The following is a 15,554-nucleotide window of genomic DNA, read 5'->3' as shown; positions in this document are numbered from 1 at the left end:
GCCGACCCATCAGTTACAAGTCCCGGGGGTCATTCCAGGCTCACAACTAGCTGGCACTTGCTTTCACCTGATAGTCCTTTAGAGCTAGGAAGCTCCTGAAGACATCAGGCCTTCTCATTTCATGCTCAGGCGTCCTGGATTTCAGACCCTAACCTTGGCCGCACATTAGAATCACCTGGGAATCTTCTTAAAATCCTGATTTCTGGGCCTCATCCTCCGGAAATTCTGTTTCTTTGTTACGATAATCCTTTGCTAACAAAAGAAACCAGAATTTCCGGGAGGAATGAGGGCCCAGAAAATCCAGGGATTTTAAGAAAGAATTCCCCAGGGTTGATTCCTAATGTGCCAGCCCAAGGTTGAGAAACCCACCTGCCCCTACCACCCATCCCTGATTTAAGGCCCTGGTGGGCGGGGGCCGTCACGTCTGGGCAGAGCATTCAGGGCTGCGGTGATAGTGCTGACCGAGGGGATGACCTCCCTCGTGAGGCCACCATCTTCTCACTATACCTTTGGTTCGCGCGGAACCTGCTCCTGCTCACCAACCGCCTCGGGTCTTTTTCACATGATCTACTTTCAAATCACTTTCCCATTAGGCACTTACATCGTCAGTTTTTGGAACACAAATATGGGATTAAGTGTATGCCCAGCTGTTAAGATTTCGTTTTACTGCAGTTTCTACTCATCGTCAAGCAGGTTCACATTCCTGATGACCCCGATTTGGCCATCTGACTGTTAGCTGTGCCTCCCAGCTTTGAGATGGCAGATCGGGTAAACAAGCCTTCCACGTGTCCGTTAAAAAACATCGAACCAGCCAGAGCCAAGGAAGATCCCTTTGGTAAAAAAATTCATTTTACCGAGCGAACTGTTTTGCACACCCAGCAGCCTTCATGGGATAATAATGTGCTCTGATATTTTCTTTGAGTTCAATTCTCTCCTATTTCTTGGAAAAGAAAAACACTAAATTGATTGCACGATGCAGAAATAGGTCTCCATCGCAGTCTACCTGTGAGTCACTGTGGGGCAGAGAGCGTGCCTGCCGCATCTCTGGGTACCCGCAGCGTGGCGGGCCGGCGCCTGGACGCCTGTGGTCTGTGGGGAGGCACAGGCACCAGCGGGGCGGCCTCTGGCAACGGACTCCATCGGAGTCGAGCTCCTCATCTGGGGACAGGTGAGGAGTAAGAGACAGGGAGTCTGGCAAGCCCTCTGATAAGTGAGAGCCGGTTATTGTGAATTATTTTTTTAATATATATATATGTTTTATTGGTTTTTTACAGAGAGGAAGGGAGAAGGCTAGAGAGTTAGAAACATCGATGAGAGAGAATCATCGATCAGCTGCCTCCTGCACACCTCCCACTGGGGATATGCCCACAACCAAGGTACATGCCCTTGACCGGAATTGAACCTGGGACCCTTCAGTCCGCAGGCCGACACTATCCACAGAGCCAAACCGGTCAGGGCTATTGGGAATGATGATCAGTTACTACCATAGACCATGTGTCCCCCACCCCCACCCCCCAAATTTGTATGTTGAAAGCTAATCCCCAATGCGATGGTCTGGGGAGGTGGAGCCTTTGGGAAGTGAGTAGCTCTGCTCTCATGAATGGGATTAGTGCTCGTATGAAACAGGCACCCAGGGACCCCTTCACCCCTTCCATCATGTGAGGGGACACGGCGGGAGGACGGGGACACGGCGGGAGGACAGCGGAACCAGAAAGCAGGTCCTCACCAGAAACCAGATCTGCCAGCACCTTGATTTTGGCTTCTCCACATGCAGAACGGAGAGAAAGACACTTCTGTTGATAAGTCACCCCATCTATGCTATTTTGTTATAGCAGCTCGCGTGGACTAAGACAGGCTGATGGAGGTCATCTTGTTCTGTGAGGGCGAGACAGCCTGACCTTGGTATGGGGGTGAAGCCCTGGACCAGGCGGAAGCAATTCTGTCTGCCCCCCAGCCTAGGACTGTACAGTGTGTCGCTGCCAACCTTGGGCCACCAGAGTTTATTCAGTCTCCCACTCAGGCAGCTGCTCGTCCCCCCGTTTCACAATGAAGACACCCCAGGATTGCATGCCTCAGGAAGGTTCCCCGACTCCCACGCTAATGCGTGCCCTCCACCCCACAAGGTTGTTGGCTATTTTAATTTGCTTTGTAACTCCGTCATTCGTGCATTTACTCGTCTTAGCCCCACCAGGCCCTGCCAACTCCTGGAGGCCGGCAAATAACAGAGTGGACTTCTTTCTGGGGCCTCCACAGGGCTCTGTAAATAGTACACGCTCACAAAATGGGAATTAGCAACACGTCAGAAACAGCGAGCTTAACCTGCGTGAGTCCCACTGTGCTCAGAGGACCCGGGAAGGGCAGGGACTGCAGGCGCCGGTTAGCAGCCCGGACAGAGTGAGAAGGGCTGGCGGGGAGGCGGCTCAGGAGGCAGAAGGCAGGTGCACCGGTGCGTAGGTCTCCCGTCAGGGGGTTGGCTATGTGCTTGTAGGCAGGCAGGTGTCAGTCGAGGGGCGCAGGGGCCCTGTGTCTGGGATAACCCCTGAGTGTGGCATCCTGAGGGCTCGAGTTCCCTGGGCACTTTTCCCAGGCCCTTCATGGAGTCTGAGCAGCCCGCCCTGCCCTGGTGGGAAGATGGGAGCCAGGAGGCAGCCGAGTGTGCTGGGCAGGGAGGGGCTTGTGTGTGGGGTTCTGGAGGAAGAGACAGAATTAGGTCTTCCAGCTGTGTGCAGGTGTGGGTCCCCCCCTCTCTCTGCCCCCAGCCAGGATGTTGGAATTATTCATTCTCTCCCTCCCTCCCCCAGCCCCCCACAGGCTCGAGGTGCACCGTCCTGCCTCTGGTGATGCCAGGGCCCCTTCCCACCAGACCGTCCTCTGAGGCTGCAGGCGGGACAGCGGCGGCAGGGGGCCCGTCTGCCAAGCCTCCCAGCATCTCTGAGGTTTTGGGACAGAGCCTTCCCCCTCGGCCACCAGACGTGACAAATGCTTTGGTTCCCGATCACCACCCAGGATGGGCCCGACCGCCCCTCGGCCTCCTAATGTATAAGCCCCTCTCACCTCTGCGCCCCTAACCACCACCTCACAGGGGCCTTCAACCCCTGGCCATCCACTGCCACTTGGACTGTATCCAGGATGGCCACCCCCTGCCAAGCTGGCTCCTGCTGGAACGGAATCTGGGACAGGATGACGAGTTTGTGCCCTCTCCCCACCGGAGGCTGACATTTGAAGAGGCTGGTGCTTCCCAGGGATAAAGGTGCCCCTTGCTCCCCCTGTGGCCCTGGGACCCTGCCTCAGGGGCCCCCAGGCTGAGGCGCAGCCGCCTACATGCTCTGGGCCGGGCGCGAGCCTAGCGTCCTCGCAGGATGCTGCTAGGTGAGCGGCATCTCCTTCCTTGGAGCGTGACTCCCTGTACAGTGAGGGTCAGGCTAGGCGGCCCGGGGTTCCTCCCCGTGCGGTGCCCGGGGGCAGAGCGCTTCTTCCAGAAAGGCAGCGGGGTGGCTGCGGGAGGCATGCTGGGAGCTGGAGGCCGGGGGATAAGTGGGCTGAGGGGCCTCTGAGGAGGTGTGAATGAGGGAGGCAGAGCAGGCCGGTGCAGACAGCCCTGTCCCAGCCCTATCTCCCGTCTGCGACACCCTCTCCACACCCCGGCCCCGATAAGCGGGTGTGAGACACGCTGCCTTGTGACAGGCCCTTCAGCAGGGAGGGGCTGCGGGGGTCCATCCACTTCTGCACTCAGACGTCAGCACCTGCCTCCCCGCCCCCATTTCCCCCGGCCAGGGCCAGACCGAGCGGCAGGCCCAAGCAGGCAGGCATCCACCGCCCCTCCGCCCTGCCTCCCCGGGGTGGTAGGGGACAGACCTCTCTTCCAGGAGGGGGGCCTCCCCCGCCAGGCTGGCTCCTGCTGGCACGGTGCTGGGGCTGGCACCCCCGTGCGTCGCCCTGGGCCCACCTCGAGGCTGGTCGTGTCTCCCCTCCTCCAGTCCATCAGCTTTCAGTCATCCGCCCTCAACTCTGGCTTTGGGGCCACTGCTCCACCCGGCCCCCTTCTTTCCTTCTTTCCTCGAAGGCCCAGCCACCGTGCACCAGAAGGCCAAGGCCAGAAACACCTTATCTTCTGGTTTGTGGGCAAAGGGTGAGGGAAGCGAGAAGGCTGGGAGGAAGAGAGACAGAGCTGGGAGCCCCAGGGAAGGGCAGGGGGGCCCACAGGACTGGGCGGGTCTGCAGGAGGCCTCCTCCCGAGGCCCCAAGCCCGAAGGCACCAAATCGGGACTTCCTCCCACTTTCTCTAAGGCTCTCTTCTGCGCCCCGATCTCAAGATTACTTTGGCTCTCAGGCCGCCACCATTCTGCGTCAGGCAGCCCATCTGTGCGAGTTTAGGTCTAAGCGTGTGCTCATCTTCCGTGTGAGTTCCCATCCACCGTTCCGCTCTCAGCCCTGCTCGGCGTCTGAGGCGGCGGAGCGCCCTGGCCAGGAGTGCAGACTCGGGAGCCGGGCAGCCGGGCCTGGAGTCATGTGCCAGCTCGGCATGCTACGAGGCTGGGTGGGGGTCTGGGCAAGTTGCTTAACTGCTCTGTGTCTCAGTTTCCCCACCCGTAAACGGACGGTGACAGCACAGATGCTAGTGATATTACCTAGTAGGGACGGTTGCAAGTATCCAGCGACTTGATGCATGTGAAGTGTTGCGAGCGGTGCCTGGCTCAGAGTTAGCCCACATGAGTTCTGGCCATTATTATTATTATTCTTGTAAATTTTATTTTCATGTAACTCCAAACTTATAGAAAAGTTGTAAGCAATTCCCACCTATCCTTTACGCAGATTCGCCAATCATTTATCCTATATAATAAAAGGGTAATATGCAAACTGACCCTAACAGCAGAATGACTGGGAATGACTGGTCACTATGACACACACTGACCACCAGGGGGCAGACACTCAATACAGTAGCTGCCACCTGGTGGTCAGTGCACTCCCACAGGGGGAGCTCTGCTCAGCCACAAGCCAGGCTGATGGCTGCCAGTACAGCAGTGGTGGTGGGAGCCTCTCCTGCCTCCTCAGCAGCACTAAGGATGTCAGACTGAAGCTTAGGCCTGCTCCCCACTGGCAAGTGGACATCCCCCAAGGGCTCCCGGGCTGCCAGAGGGATGTCTGACTGCCAGCTTGGGACTGATCTCCCAGGGAGCGGGCCTAAGCCAGCAGGTGATCATTCCCTGAGAGGCCCCAGTCTGCGAGAGGACACAGGCCGGGCTGAGGAATGCCCCCCCCCACCACCAGTGCACAAATTTTTGTGCACCGGGCCTCTAGTATTTTATAATTCTCTTTCCACGTGTGTGTATAATATACCCTGTACCCTATGTTATATAGGTTCTATCCATAGTCTGGGATTATGGGCTCCATCCTCAGTAGGGGGCGTGCAGGAGGCAGCAAATCGATGTTTCTCTCTCATACATGTTTCTGGCTCTCTGTCCCTCTCCCTCTCTTTCTAAAAAAAAATCAATAAAACCATATTTTAAAAAAGTAACTGTGGGGAAATGCTATGTTCCTCATCAGAGTTGTGCGCCCACTAGTTTTCATCTGTTGGTGGTTTTCTGCTCCGTCTCTCCTTCGACACGTACTCACTGGCTCATTTAAACCAGCTCCGGTGTCTTTTCGCCCGTCTCTACCCGTCTCTGAGCACTCGCTCGCTCTCTGGCACAACAAGCTGTCCCAGGCCCATCTTCTGTTTGCTCTGACCTTGGATCAGCCACTTCACCAAGGAGGCCGGTACCTTTTCCTGGAGAATGGTGTTTAGAAACCACGATCTGTGTGCCGTGTGTGCTCATGGATACCGGTGTTCTATTGCTTCTTGTTGACCATCCTTATCTGTCCACGCGGGTGTGATGCTGGGGGAGCACGGAGACACTGCAGCGTAGAGACGGGAGGGGAGAGGAGCCAGGTGGCCCAGAGGTCTTTCCCGCCTTCTCTCTCCTTCCTCTCCCTCTTCCTCATGACCTCACCTCCTCTTTCTTGGCCAGGATTCCTCTGCAGATCCAGCTGTGGGAACCTCGGAGACCATTTCCCAGCTCCGTGCGCGATATCGGAGGCAGAGAACTATGTGACCTTCGTGTGTGAGCAGCCAAAGGCAAAGATAATTTACGAGAAAGTTTTTGCTGAGAGCAGTCTGGTGACAAGGTGCTTGGGGAAGACGCATTTGGAAGATTTCCACCTGGAAGCGTTCCTCTTCCTGCAGGAGCAGCACTCAGACCAGAGCCGGTGCTGAGGCCTGAGGCCGGGGCTGGGGTGCCGCTGGGGCCTGCTCTCCGCGTCAGCCTGGGGGCTCGGGGACCAGCAGGGAGGAGGAGGTGCCCAGGCGGCCCTCTGCCGGGTCCACAGGAAGCGCGAACAGTTAGACTCGAGGCCTCTCCCTGGGAGCCTGGTGCACAGCGCTGGCCCATTTACAGATCAGGAGCCCAGAGCCTCTGGGAGGGGAAATGAAGGCCCCAGGCCAGAGGCTTCTGAAATGAAATTATCTCGAGAAAAGCAGGAGTCTGGTGGCGACCGAGGTCTACAACAGGGGCTGCCTGTGTTTTCCTGCAGTTGGGTGACTTCAGTGTGGCTTTAGCGTGGCTTTAGCGTGGCTTTAGCGTGGCTTTGGCATGACTTTAGCATGGTGTTGGCATGGCTTTAGCATGGCTTTGGTGTGGCTTTAGCATGGCTTTGGCATGACTTTAGCATGGCGTTGGCATGGCTTTAGCATGGCTTTGGTGTGGCTTTAGCATGGCTTTGGCATGGCTTTGGCATGACTTTAGCATGGCTTTAGCGTGGCTTTGGCATGGCTTTAGCGTGGAGTGAGGCTGTTGGGATTCTGGAGACTGCCTTGCTGAGATGGTGCTTGGCTTTAGCATGGAGTGAGGCTATTCGTCCACTGGACTGTCACCCGCAGATGAGCAAGGGCGGGGACCCCCAGGGGCTCCCCTGGACTTGAGGAACGGTGCTGGGACCTGGGAGGCGTCGAAGGGTCCTCAGCAGTGACGTGGCAGTGCTGTTGGGACCCTGGACGCCGGACCCTATTCTGTTTTTTGAACAGTGGGTAGGTCAGGGAAACTCCTGGGTGGTGAAGAGAAGAAGTTAAGGGGACTCGGGGCCACCGTGGAGGCTCCGTGCTCAGGGACAGAGCCCACAGCTACACGCACAGCCACGAGAGGCCGGCGTTCCCATCTCCACCGAGGTCCTGGGGCTGCTATCTGTAGGCGCTTGTGCTGTTCATGGCAGATGTAGGTCCTGGGGCTGCTATCTGCAGGCGCTTGTGCTGTTCATGGCAGATGTAGGTCCTGGGACTGCTATCTGTAGGCACTTGTGATGTTCATGGCAGACGTAGGCGGCAGCGTCAGGGGACAGGGGACCTGGAGTTAGTTCTTGGATGGAGGAGCCCCACTGACTCACCCGCCCTGCTTGCCAAGTGCCCACTAAGGCAGATGTCGGGGGCCAGAGGGCCAGCCCGGAGGGGACCTGAGGAGGCCTCTGTGGCACCTGCCCCACTGTCCCAGCCCGAGGCCAGAGGGGCCGCCTCACTCTGGGTGCCCTGCCTCCCACGTTCGTATCCTAAACAGCTCCCGATGGCCTCACTGTCCCCATCCGGGTCCCGGCACCATCATCTGTCCCTACAGAGGCCTGTGTCCCTTTCTTCATTCTTGTCCCCCACAAACCTTCCCCTCAGAGCAGGAGGTGGGATCTTTCTAAAGTACAAAGCCAGTCAGCACACACGCCCCTCCCTCCAAAGCATAAGCACCCACAACAGAGCCCCTCGGACAGCTCCACGGCCGTAGGGCCACTTTCTCCACGGGCCCCCTTTCCCTTGGGGGCTGGGCCACGCCCCTCCCACCTCAGGACCCTTCCATCTGCTCTTCCCTGTGCCTGGACACCCCGCCTCAGGTCAACAAACGTGTTGTGTCTTCAATCGAGGCCTTCCCTGCCCGTGGCCTGGGGATTCCCACTCACTACATGTTGAACTTGGCCCCCACAGTTTTGTAACTGGAAACAGCCTTTCTTTGTGGATTCTGAGGCTAATGGCTGTTTCCAGAACTTGACTGTGAGTTCCATGAGGGCAGGGCCTTGTCTGTTTTAGCTCATCAGTGTAACCCGGTTACCGATGCTCACTGTGTTTGCTAACAGAAGAACGAACAGGTGCCTCCGTTTCCCCGCTGGCCCCATCACCCAGTGGGCGTGAGCGAGGAAGGGGACCTCTGGCTCGGGGTCTGCTGCCACCTGCCATCGGTCCTGGGTGCACCGCAGGCATCGGCCCTGCTGGCCGGGCTTTGGCCCCACTGCTCGGCGTTCATTTCTCCTGCAAACGTCACGGCCTCCACAGGAGAGAGAGGCGCTGGGTCATCGGCAGGGGGCGGGCGGGGGCTTCCTGTGGGGCTACCCTTGGGGCCGGGTGGTCCTCAGCTGGGGCTCAGGAGCAGAGAAACGGACTTGGGGGCTCTGTGGCTGGGGCCTGGCAGCAGGTGGGTGGTGAGGGTGGTGGCTGCCCCTAAGGAGAAGAGGACGTGGGCGGCCAGGGTGCCAAGGGCTGGTGGCAGGGCAGCTGGACGGGGCTGCCCACAGCTGAGGAGGTGACAAGGAGGGTGAAGTACCTGCTTATGGGAGTGAAGGACTGGGGGGTGGGAGGGCTCCAGCTTCACGTCCCCCACCCTCCACCTCCCGACCCAGCCAGGCTCCTTGCTCTGACCTTCCTCACCCTCCTGCTCTCTGCCCCTCAGTGCCTCCCATTCTCCCTGCTCTGGACTTCTGGAACCCCCGGCTTCTAGCCTCTGTTACCCCCCGAGCTCTCCCAGCCTCCAGGCCCTCAGCTCCCCCGTCCCCACCCTGGCCCGTCCTGCCAGTGGCCTGGGCCCCGCTGGCCTGCCCTTCTCTCATCACCTCCTCCTCACTCCCTGTGGCACCCTGGCCCCGGCCCAGATCTGTGTGGACTGATTGCCCAACACTCCTGCCCTCCTCCCGCCTCACTCCCCAAGGGAGGGGCTCCCTGGGGATCCAGCTTTCCTCCAGAGGTCAGGCGGGGTGAGGGTGGGGATGATAGGGGTCCGGCCCACCTCGAGCTGTGGAGCTGAGCTGGAAAGCGGGGAAGGGGCGGTGGGGTATGGGGAGGTGGGGAGGACATACTGAGACACTGTGGGGCAGGGGGTGTCCCTACAAAGGCTGTACTTCCTTTCTCAGCCTCCCGGGTCTCTCCGTCTAGCCGGGTGTCGCCTGCCCTCCCCAGTTCTTCCTCCGTTTCCCCAGTCCTTCTAGCTTCTCATGGTCCCTCTCGCTGGTGACTGAGGGGCTGGGCCTGGGCCATTCTGTGGGCCAGGAGTTCGGGAAGCTTTCCAGTGCTGTGTAACTCGTGTCTGTCAGGGGGTGCCCCTGGGTGGCTGTGGAAGGTGCCCCTGGTGGAGGGAGAGACAGACCTGTAAGGAGTGTGTCAGTAAATGGAGAGCGATGCTGGACACCAGTGGTGTCACTGTAGGAGGGACTGAGAGATTGTCCCCAACAATTAACAGATGGGAACACAGCGCTCTGAAGAGGGAACTAGGGTTGACGAGAACAACGTAGGGGTCAGTAATAATAACTGTCATGCTCCTACTGGGCATTTACTACGTGCTCACCCCGTACCGGGCATTACTGTAAATTCTCTCCGTTACTGTAAACGATGTCTCCCTTTCTACGGCGCTCACACTGCCCTAGGAGGTAAGCATGGTTACGCCCATTCTACAGACGAGGAAGCGGAGACGAGCAGGGTGACGGCAGTTTCTTTAGCTCACACAGAAAGCCCACGAGCAATGGAATGTGTCCCACTGCACAGGGAGCCTTGCTCCTTCCAATGCTGGGCTAAGTATAGAAAGCCCTTGTTTAGAGCTCCTTAAGAACAGTGGCAGACATTTCACCAAAGAAGATGTAAGAATGGCCAGTAATCGCCATGAAGATTCTCAACACCCTCAGTCATCAGGGAAATGCAAATTAAAATGATATTATACACCCACTCATGTGGCTAAAATTAAAGAATAAATAAAAAGATCGACAACACCAAACATTGGCGTGGATATGGCCCCACTGGAACCCTCATCGCGGGTGGGAATAAAAAACAACCAACCACTTCGGAAAACATTTTACAACGTCTAAGTTAAACACACACTCATCATATGACCCTGAGATTCAACTCCCAGGTATTTCCCCAACAGATAAGAACATATGTCCACGCACCTACCTGAACACAGATGGCCATAGCAGCGATATTCATGATAGCAAAGCATATCCCTCAACTATTACATGGAAAATAAATCGCGGTACAGCCATATAATGGGATACCACGCAGCAATGAAAAGGAACAAACCAACACACACACCATGGATGAGTCTCAAGTGCATTGTGCTGAGCGACAGCAGCCAGACCCAAAAGGGCTGCAGGCATATTCACTCATTTATATGAACTCTCCAGAAAAAGCAACTCCGGGGCACAGAACACAGCTCCGTGGCTGCCAGGGCATGGGGCTGGGGGAGGGGTTGACTCTAAAGCAGCGGTTCTCAACCTGTGGGTCGCAACCCCTTTGGCGGTCGAACGACCCTTTCACAGGGGTCGCCTAAGACCATCCTGCATATCAGATGTTTACATGACGATTCATAACAGTAGCAACATTACAGTTATGAAGTAGCAACGAAAATAATTTTATGGTTGGGTCACAACATGAGGAACTGTATTTAAGGGGCCAGAAGGTTGAGAACCACTGCAAAGGAACGTGAGGGAACTTCTTGGCCTGATGGAATGTCTGCTATCATGACTTTGGTGTGGCTGTACTGCTTATACGTTTGTCAAAACCCATCACACGTGCATTTAAAAAGGGTGAATTTTATTTTAAGTAAATTCTACCTCACTGAGCCTGCTTGCAGTACAGAAACAGTGGGTTGGAGAGGGTTGAAAATTGGACGGTCATGGTTGTCTCATTGCCAAGGTGACATTTGAGAGAAATGGAGGCGTTCATCTCTGGGAAGAGTGTGTCCAGCAAAGGGATAGTGGGTGCTGAAGTCCCCAGGCCGGTGGGGCTCAGTCTGGGCGGGGACCAGTCAGGAGCTGGTGGGGCTGAGGGGTGTACCAGATGGCTGCAGGACTTCGGCAGGACTGGGGGCTGGGGCAGAGCATGGGACCAATTCTGAGCAGAGCAGTGACACGACCCCCTTGCCTTTGAACAGACCACCGGCTGCTGTGTTGGAAACAGTCTGGGCAGGGCCCGTTCAGAGGCCTTTGTGAGAATCCAGGCAAGAGATGATGGCGGCTCAGACCAGCATGGAGGCAGCAGAGGTGTTGAGAAGTGGTTGGGCTTGGAATATATTTTGAAGGCAGAGCCAACAGGATTTCCTGCCGGATTGGATGTGGGGTGTGTGTGAGAGAGAGAGGAGGCAGGGATGACGCCAAGGTTTTCGGCCTGAGCCGCTGGAAACGCAGCCAGGCACCCCCGAGGGGGCTGTGGACCCGTCTTACTGTCCCTGGGGGCCTGCGGCTAAAGGCAGGACAGAGTCAGAAGGGAGGGGCTCCGCCTGGGCCTGGCTCTGGGCCTCAGGGAATGGGCTGCACATGCTGGTTATTCCATTACCTTTTATTTATTGGCCTCATTGGCTTTGGTCATTTCCTCATTGTCTCCTGTCCGGAGAGAGGACTATAAATGTGATGGATTGACACAGGATGCAGGAGGCCCAATTATCGCTGTGAAGCCGGCCCTTCTTTTTGGCCGAGCCTCCCATCACTCCACCGTCCCCTGCTCCTCCCCCAGCCTCACACCGAGCAGCAGCCCCGTCCCTGGCCTTCCAGGAAGAGGGAGTGCAACCCGAGAGGGTGAGTGGCAGACAGCTGGTTCCCCAGGAGACACAGCTCCAAGGACAACTCCTGGAGGCAGGCTCAGCCCCCTGGCCGGTCACACCTAAAATCCCCGAACCTGCTCTCCCAGGCGCTGGCCCCAGAGGCGGGGCACCGAGCAGGGTGGGAGGCAGGACATACCGCCTGCCGGTCAGCCCGCATCGGGGTGAGGGGCTCTGCTTGGACCGGTACCACGCATGTCTGGAATCCTAGCCGGCCTGTCTCTCCACAAGGCGGGGATGATGGGGCTCTTCTCTCCGGCAGCAGGTGCCTGGCTGCTGCCCAGGGATGCCAGCTCTGTGAGCTGGCACGGGAGGAAGTGCTTGTCAGGGTGGGCATGACACGTGCTGGGCTCAGGCTGGCCCGGCCCCACCTCTGCCTTGAGACACGGCAGGGGAGTGGTGCCCCCAGAAGGGCTCCCAGGGTCCCGCTGATAGAGATCCCCCTCACCCCAGAGCTTGGCGGCTGCCAGCCTCTGAGTGTCATTTCTGAATCAAGTCCCTTCTGGCCTGTCTGCCTGCCCCTGTCCCTGGGAATGTCCTGAGGACCCTCGTCCAAGGGGGGTGGGGACAGGAAGCTTGAGGTACATGCCTGGGGTTTCAGGCACGTCCCTTACTGGGGACCCTCATTCCTGAGCCTTGAGTGTGTGCACGCATGAGAATCCGAGCCTGTCTCCGTGTAGTGAGGATCTCAAATAGCCCCGTGTCTGACCTCCTTCCAGAAGAAAGAAGTGTGGGAGGTGGGACTGCTGGTGAGAAAAGGGGCGGGGCCTCTGAGGACAGGAGGGATCATGTAGAGGAGAGGATCCCGGTGAATTCGGTGTAGAGACCATGGACTTGACAGGGTTGTCTCTTCTGATCTGTGCCCAGCACTGGGATGGGTTGGAGAGCCTGGGGTCTAGGGGCCCGGCCCAGCTCTCAGATTTGGGGGCCCCCATGCAATGCCGTGGGCTCAGAGCCCTTAGGTGTGGAGGTGCTGCTGGCACAGATGCTCCAGGAGGTGGCTGGGGTGTCGGCCCCAGGCCTGGGCTCCCTGAGCCATCAGCAGGGCTTTGCTCTCTGTGGCTGCCCATCCCATGCCCGCCTGTAGGAGCGCCTGTGCCCTGCCCCGCCCCTGCCCCTCCTGGCCTCCGCTGAGTCTCGTGGCTCAGGGCTGGCGGGCGGATGAGCTGCTGGCACGGGGTTAGGGAGCTGCCAGTGCCGCAGCCCCAGGGTGACAGCTGACGTCTGTCCAGGAGCATCTATCTCCCTGCCAAGGGCCGAGCGGCCTGGCCGCATGCCTTCCTGCTGACACAGGACCCACGTCCATCCCTCAGAGCTGCCCGCCGCCTGGACCCCAGCCTCACCCTGGAGCGGCCGGCGACAGCTGTGGCATTGCTCCCAGCACAAGGCCCCGCTCCTGCCTCCCTTCAGATGAGCCCGCCACATCCCAGGCCAGGGGCAGACCCCACAGAACACAGAGAACCCCAGACTTCAATCCTCAGCTCCCAGAACGATCGGGAAGCCACCGCGCTGGCCCTGACCATGGCCATTGTGTCCCGGAGCTGATGAGAGAAGAGGCCTGACCCCCTTACAGCTCATGGTGGGCACAGCCTCCTTCTAGCCCCTCACACACTCCCCGCAGAGCTACCGAGTCCCGGCGGCAATCGGGAGCGAAACAGACACACCCCTGTCCTCACGTTGCTTTCACTCTTTCACCGGGATTTCTAGTAAGAAATAGATTTCCCATCACCATCCAGGCGCACACAGGCGCTCCCCAAGGTTTATATGCAGCCGAAGCAACGGTTTCACAGAACAGCCTCCTCCTGGCCACAGGGAGACACCGCTACTGACATGTCCGATATTCTTTTTAAAGAGCGGGGCTTGAAAAGGAGGACCTATGCAATACTCTCAACAATAAAGACTTAAAAAATAAAAACAACAAAGAGCTGGGCTTGGCCCACGACCCAGGACACGGCCTGCCCTTTGCAAAGCCCCCGTCGCTGGGAAAAGATGACTAAACAGTGTCGCAGGGGGTTACAATGGACTGTCCCTGCCCCAGTTTTGACCAAAGAACTGAAACCTGAAACCAAGGGTTTCGGGGTTCCACACGACGAGTCTGTCCTCTGGGGCTTGTTAATAAGGGAAATGGGGGACCCGCCGTCACATCAGGTCCCATGTAGAAAGGGGTCCAAGGAAGCCGAGGGCCTAGAAATCTGTTGGCTGGTTTCTTTGGAGAAAACTGTCCAGAGGTTCCAGGACCCAGTGGCCTTCCCTTGGGGAAGAGCGGTGGTGAGGGTGGGGAGGATGTTACCTTTGAACCCAGGTCTGCAAGGGCCTTCCAGGGCCTTCTGGGAGCACGTTGACTTGTTGGAGATGTGGAGGACCGGGCCTCGCTTGGCTTAGAAGAAGCTCAAGTGGACAGGAGACAGGGTCCTGCAGAGAGGGTCTTGGCCAGCTGCTCTGGGGGTGGCGTGGAGCACGCTGCGGCCGGGGCAAGCGCTCCGGGGCCTTCCTGTGGGCAGAGGCGGCAGGTGGAGAGAGGGCCTGTGTGCGCACCATGACGGGGCCCCTTAGAGCAGGGGTTCTCCACCTTGGCTGCACATGAGAATCACCTGGGAATCTTTTTAAAATCTTGATTTCTGGGCCTCATCCTCCGGAAATTCTGTTTCTTTGGTACTAATGCTGCGGCAGTACCACAAAACAAACAGAATTTCCGGAGGATGAGGCCCAGAAATCAAGGATTTTAAAAAGATTCCCAGGTGATTCTCATGTGCAGCCTAGGTGGAGAACCACTGCCTTAGAGGGTTGGGGCCTTAGCAGGAAGAGGCTGGGGATGGACCCACAGGTGCCCAGGGGCACAGGAAGGGGTCACAGGGGCCCCCGGAAAGGAGTGCATCTCCTGGGCTGAGAGACGTGCAGGGGGTCACCCAGGAGGGACAGTGCCCTCCGGCCCCCGCCCGGCCTGGGAGGAGGGGCTGTCCTGCCCCGCAGCCGGGGCTGCTCAGCCTGGACGCCCTCAGGAAGAGGCTGAGACGAGTTACCAGGCCAGGGCGGAGTGCAGGCTGCTGTTCTTTTACCCAAGACGGAGCCAAAGGCCACAGGTCAGCCCGGCTCATCCAGGGCCGGGCAGATGGCCTGCGCCGAACCAAACCAAGAGGGACCGAGGGGCAGAAGCAAGGGCTGGCTTCCAGGACGCTGGGGCTCATGCTTGTTCACTACGGGCTTTGCAGGCGTTCCCTATGGGCAGGCAGAGCAGTGACAAGGGCAGTACCAGGAGTGGGGGCGGGGGGTGGGTGCTGGTCCCGGAGGGAGGGCTCCCGGAGGAGGAGACATTGAGATGAGGCCTCTTGGAGAGATTTTACCAAAATCTGAAGCCTGAGCCAGGACAGGCCATTCATAGGAGAAAAGCTGCTGCAAACAGCTTGGGTGGGGCTGCAAATTGGGTGGTGCAGGGGTCTCCGGGAATCCCCAGGGTGGAGCAAACGGTGTGCTCCGGGCTGATTCACACTCAGACGTGGCTGCCAGTCAGCCCTGCAACAGGGGAGGTCCCCGCACGGGAACAGTCACCCTGGCGAGCACCCCTGTCTGGGAGAAAGCCGCCCCCGAGTTCCTGCTCCGATGCCAGACAATCCAGTTCCTCACCTTATTGTATCTGGTCCCCGGCGCTGGAGCTCAGAAGACGTGGGACCGTGTAAGTTTGTGTGCAGGCCC

Source organism: Myotis lucifugus, unplaced genomic scaffold (genome assembly GCF_000147115.1).
Source record: "Myotis lucifugus unplaced genomic scaffold, Myoluc2.0 scaffold_283, whole genome shotgun sequence".
Taxonomy (NCBI): Eukaryota; Metazoa; Chordata; class Mammalia; order Chiroptera; family Vespertilionidae; genus Myotis; species Myotis lucifugus.
The sequence above is the reverse complement of the archived record's forward strand: the minus strand, read 5'-3'. Positions refer to the sequence as shown.